Below are 6,496 nucleotides of genomic sequence, written 5' to 3' on the forward strand. Positions count from 1 at the left end.
TTTTATTTTTATTATTATTATTTTTACTTAATTTTATTTATCTTCATTTATCTATTCTATTTATTTTATTATTAATGTTATATTAATATTTTTTATTTCTTTTTTTATATTTATTTTTATTTTACAATCTAACAATATTTTTGACATTTTAGGAAATTTTTTTATCAGTTGAAGGTAAGCTATTCGAACAGAATTTTTAAATTTTAATTTTAATTTTCGCAATTAAAGACGATAGGTAAATTAATTGGTAGCAGTTCAAGATGTTAATCCTTCCTTGACCGTAACCGACTCCCGAACCCGATACATTTCTGGTAAAACGCAGATCAGGTAAGATGGTGTCCGATCTACCTAAATGTTTTTTAAAGCGATCAGTGGCGACTCTAACCCAATTTTTAAGTCGAAGCCTAATTCCGGACCCAATCGAAAGACAGTTCCGACACATACATGTGTGATGGACACCGTGTCGAACATACTTCAAGAAATGAAGAGTTGGGGCAACATAACCTAGCATAATGAAATCAAATATCCCCTCGGGTGAAACATGGAACCGTTCCGTAAAGATAAACCAGTAAACCATAAAGGTTGCATTAACAATTTCAACATATACTGAATGGCAAACTTTGTAATGTACAAATTACACACGGCATACAAAAGAGAAATTAAATCCCTTTTCCTCTAAATGTAGTAATATCAATCTGTAATGTTCTCTAGGTAACATAAAACAATAGATTATTCAAAATTATAGGGAATAAGTTGCAGTTCTTACCTTTTTTTGTTCGTAGAGTTGCAACTTCTTTCAATGCGAGATTTCATGTGTCCAAAGGTGCACACCCACATGGACGTATAAAACATGGTTTCACGAATACTCATCAAACAAACATGTCATGTCACATACGTTTCTCTGATTTTAAAATTTTCCAGCTTGCATGTGGACCTTCACCTATTCATGTACCGCAGCCACCCATACCATTGCAGAGGCTATTTCTTTAAGTTCACCTATAACGGAGATTGAATCCCGTATATATACACGTCCACCAGGTCTCAGCATCCGGTCCATCTCAAGCATGATGGTTGACATATTACACCTACATCTACAAGAGAAGGAACACGAAAAACTGCACCTGAAGAATGTGCATCATTACCATAAACCAGAACACAAGTGGTAAAAGGGAAGAATAATACCTCTTCTTCTCAACAGAGAAAAGGCCTGATGCATGCAATAGGTCATAAGTTCTTGGATAGGTATCAAATGGTTCACACCTAGAAAAGAATTTAAGAATCGCTAGTATAAAGGACATGGAAATACTACACATCAGCTTGAAAGCATTCAAAAACCATTCAATCACAAATGATAAACAAATAAATCAATGGAAAACCGTGAAATTTTATGCATGAAAAAACTATACAAATGGTTCACACGTTGGTTTTACTATGCGCCATCTTTGGCAGCTTCTTGACTTAGTTTAAGGGTCATCCTAGTTCATGTGAATTTACTGGATGTGCTAACTGCTACATGGATTAGCTCAAAGCAGCTCGGTTTTGATCGAAACAAACATGATGGCTTCAAGAAAATACATATAAGTAGAAATTTTGATTACGACATAAATGGTATCCTTTCTCATTTACATATTTTTTACTGTTATTTCCGCCACATTGACCGCAAGAGGTGAATATGAAATCCAGATTTGAAGTGCATGTTAATTATACCAGTCATGCAAAACTCCTATAAGTCCGCGATCATAAATTACAGGAAAGGTGTTGAACCCACTAACAGGAACAACATTCATAACCCAGCAATCAATCTGGAGATCATATAAAGCTGCCGCAAACCTGCCAGAGTAAAAATAGACAAAAATTTCAAAACAATGCAATATTTTTATTGCATTTTTATCAAAACATAGAAGTACTTCAAAACCATAAAAGTCTATGCTGCAACATGGTATATAAGATGTTACCCTCCAAGTCCAGCTCTCATGTCCATTACATTACGTAGTTTCATATCTTTCCAGCGAAAAGCACGTATGTAACTGTCTATTATTTCATTCCAGTATTTTGACTCCGCTCTAAAGATCTCCTTTCTGGATATGTAGGCATCCATTTCTATGGTTTGAAGCCTGTCAGGTGGATCATGAAGACGTGCAGGCCAAGTGCTAACCTTAGAGCCATAACCATTCACTGGCAATTGAGTGATGCAGGCCCTCAAATCTACATACCTGCAAACATCATTACACTGTAGCTTGTTATGAGTTGATCAACTTCGGCAGTATAAACTCCTTGAACTTTTCTGACATACAGAAGTATACAGGAGCATAGAATATGAGCTTTTCTCTACCAGCATATTTATATGCTTATTTGCTGGAGATTTTAGTAAAATAATGGCAAGAATTTCCACATCCAAGCCCCCACCCGAAAACTTCCCACTCTCACATTTTTAATAGCCAAGCCTTAAGCATGGATCTCTCAATTCTTGTATGCTATTCTTTGCTGTAATTCATTTACGGGAACTGTAAATATGAGGAAAAAAAAGAACAGCCTAATAACTTTAGATAGACTCCTTGCAGGTTTGAAAGAAATGTAAATAGCCACAAAAGTGAAATATTTTTTATTCTCAGAAGCACAAACTACAGGTATCAAATTTGGACTAAAATCTTTTAAAACCTTAAGATACAGATTTGGTACACCAAGAAAACACACCCAGAGATTTTTCAACTTAAAAGTGTTTCCAAAGTCTAACTCTCAAGCTACTGATTCTTCTTTACACCATGGCCATGATCTGAAGAGCAATTTCAAGAAAAAATTGCAGGATACTGAGTCGCAAAAGATTGGTCCAGAGCCAAATATGTTGAAACAATTATCGGAAGATTTCATTGTCATTTAAATGTGGTGACTTTTATGTATTGAAGCAGGACATACCAAACATTATCTGAATTATCATTGGGGTCACAAAGGGGAGGTAGTGCTCCAGTATCACGATTAAGATAGCAGGTATTGTTTAAAGGCTTCCGCCATATGGCAATATATCCCTCCTTTACTAGCTCCCAGCAAATGCGAGAGGTAAGATCCTGCATTTCTGTAGATAAATCAGTTTACAATAAAATCTGAATATTTCAATGTTCAACGTATCAATCTTATTTTCATTGAACACAATAAAAGATGATAAAGGTGGATGAAGGTCAAAGTTGATCAAGGTGTTATACATACAACTGACATTTTGGTTCTTTCTTATTTATACAATTAAGTGATGCAAAGCATCTAAGACATTGTATCAGGATATCAAGCACCATAAAAAATGTCTGCATGTGTGTGCTGAGAAATAGAGAGAGAAGACTGTAAAAAGCTTGACATGAGGGGGTACCTTTCCATTGCTCTTGTAGAATCTCTTCATGTTTATACACGGGCTGTGCAGCCCAGACAAAATAGCCCCAGCTCTAAGCATCCTGTTGAGCTCGAGAAGCAAAATTCCATCTTCATCATAGGCGAAAAAATAGTAAGAACTATCAAGATCAAAAAGCTCCGGAGTACATGCAGCATATATGTATATTCATATATAATTAATAACTCACCTACTAAGCATGCAAACACGCACACACACATATATATGCACATTCAGATGGTACACACCTGCACACAAGCAATCCTAACCACAAAATAATTCTTTTGGAAGAATTTAAATTTCATTATTAGGTTGCAATAGTCAATTTAAGACAACTGAATCTTAATTGGATACCATTACTTCACAAATATTTCAAGATATAGCAGCTGTTTTCGACATGCTAAAGAAAATATAGCGTACCGTCACGAGTCCAATTAATTCTACATCTTGAACAATGTATCAAATCAAAAGCCTGACTTGGATACAACAGCCGGTGAGTAGCAAATACCGCAACCATGGCAGGTACCCCCCGCTCTAGTGCAAATTGAATTTGGTTTTCATGAACATCTTTCGGTGCTATTGATAAAGTGGTGACATTACGTTGTAGAAGAAAGGCCCCAAAACTGGCAACTCCACAACCAATATCTAATGCGACACGGATATGATGACCAAAAGAAATTTCGGGAACCATCTGCATACAGAAAGATGATAATAAATCCCATGTCGAAAGCAAGTACTACTATCAACTAGAGATTGTGAAAGGCAGACAACCAGTGAAATCTGATTCAAATACTGATCAGCACCATGAATAAATTGTGTTCCGCCACCTGGAAAAATGAACTTGTCTTTCTTTATATCCAATTTTGTCCACCTTTATCTTCAACCAGACGGGTATGTGGCACGTTCCTAAACCAAACCTGCAATCATAACTCACAATTAGCCCAAAGAACCTTAAATAATATTTTGGAAAGGTAAAACAGTTAATTTGAGATATGGCACCAAAGTAGTTATATCCAAATAGTATTCACAGCAGCAGGTGCATCAGCAATGATAACTAGATAGGGAGATGGAACAGCTAATAGAAAATGGTAAGACTTTAACACCATATATTCCTAGAAGAGGGATACTAAAATCTTGTGATATCTATGTTCTTCGTGAATAGGTCACAGTCAAGATACAAGTATAACTTCAAAAGGCAAAAATAACAGTTGAAAAAAAATTACTAGCATAACAACTTAGAAGTCAAAGACCACATATTCATAAATTCAACCACTACCAAAATATCAATAATGAAACCAACTCAGAGGCTAGGGATGCCTGCTTGCATCTATAAGCTAACCTCTACGTACAATTTTCACAGTTATGAAGATATCATCTTTCATCAAAATAGCAGTTACTAGTTCCATAATTCCTATTTCAAGGTTTGGAGAAATCCAATACAATTATCCATTTAATACTTTCGATTCTGAAGTTCAATAAGGCCCCAAAAATCAATCTGCTTGCATTCCTGTGGGGAAACATCACAACTAAAACTGTTCTTAGACAACTTTAGTGGCAATCTAGATGCACCCGAGGGATGTTAATACCAACCCAAATACCCAATGCTGGTGCTTGAAAACATAATCTCCTAATAATTTTCTACCAAGGCTACTACCACTTTAGTGTACTAAGCTCCACTAAACTTTAAAAAAAGGACTCTTGCACAGACATTCTGACCAGGAAAAGTCTCCTCGTCCACTTAGCCAATCCCATGTTCACTAAGCCCCTCTTGTCACCTTAGTTCAACTCCAGCCTTTTTAACAGGCATTTGACATATAACTTCTTAGCTAACCACCCATCAATAAAACAACAACAACAATAACACCCAAAAATGCAATTATTTAAAACCAATAACCAATCAAACTCCCATCTACACCTTACTAAAATCATCAAACTTTCCTACTAGAAAGCCTAATTTCAATCCAATTCAATTTTTCAAATAGTAAATAAAGTCAAAGAATGTTCAGGAAAAAAAACTCACCTCATCACGACTCTGAGGCCAAGGTATAGATCTCCGGTACCCTTCCGGCCTCGGAATCACACAATCCAACATTCAATCTTTTCCAGGACAATGCCTCTCGTATTTCTCCCCTTTTTCACTATTACTGACCAGCTTAATTGCTTCCTCGTTATCCAAACACTGTATATAATCAACTTTACTCTTCTCACATACCTTATATTTCTCAACCCTAATCTTAACTTCACCATCGCTCTCACTCTTCCTTTCCTCTTCTTCTTCCTCTTCTCTTCTTCCTCATTGCCATCACTAAACTCAGTAAAACCACTAGTGGTGCTTGAACCTGATTCTCCGATAATGAATTCATCCGACATTGTTCCACTTTCGTCGATAATCCCCGTTCTTCTCACTGCCGGCGGAGGCGGAGGAGGAGATTGCGGCGGCGGAGAAAGAGGATAAAGTGGTAGCAAGAGCGAAGGCGGTGCTTGCGGAGTTTGTAAGAAGTAATTGGTTGAGAAGGAAGAAAAGGGAGAAGAAGAGGAAGGTAAGTGAGTAGCAAGGAAAACGAGGGAAACAGAGAGGAGAACAATGGATACGAATTTAACAAAATTTGGGGTCTTAAGGACTTCGATCATCCTCGTCGTAGATGCGGTGGCAGATGTCGAATTACTGGTTACCGGAGCTGACGGTTTCATTTTGCTTGTACTTGGGGGAAACTCTTTTTTTAATTCGTAAAATTTTCTCGGGAAAGTGACGGGAAAAACTTCCAGAGAGAGATTCGATTTGCAGAAAGGAAGTAAAGATCGCCGGAAGAGAGAGAGGGTGAGTGGAGAAAAAGAGTAGGTGGAACACGCTTCCCAAGGTTAAAAATTTAATAGGATAAATTATAAATTTTATCATTACATTTTATTATCTTTCATATTTTATTCATTAAACTTTAAAAAATTTTAATTTTTTTCATTAAACTTAATATATTTGGTTTTTTGTCAATCCATTTTTAAATAATTAACAGCGTTAAAACAATCTCATTTAAAAAAAATATTTTTTACCAATATGATATCATTTTGCATCTATATAACAATATATTTATAACTTCGTTAGTGAAAAAGGCTGAATTATAAAAAAAT

At 36.0% G+C, this 6,496-nt stretch overlaps 1 pseudogene; it reads right to left on the reverse strand.

Annotated features, from left to right (window-relative positions):
* Positions 1 to 629: 629 nt before the first annotated feature.
* On the reverse strand, positions 630 to 6,169 carry LOC120207170 (annotated as a pseudogene).
* Positions 6,170 to 6,496: the final 327 nt, after the last annotated feature.

The sequence above is a fragment of the Hibiscus syriacus genome, unplaced genomic scaffold, assembly GCF_006381635.1.
Source record: "Hibiscus syriacus cultivar Baekdansim isolate YM2019G1 unplaced genomic scaffold, ASM638163v2 tig00000477_pilon, whole genome shotgun sequence".
Classification (NCBI taxonomy): Eukaryota; Viridiplantae; Streptophyta; class Magnoliopsida; order Malvales; family Malvaceae; genus Hibiscus; species Hibiscus syriacus.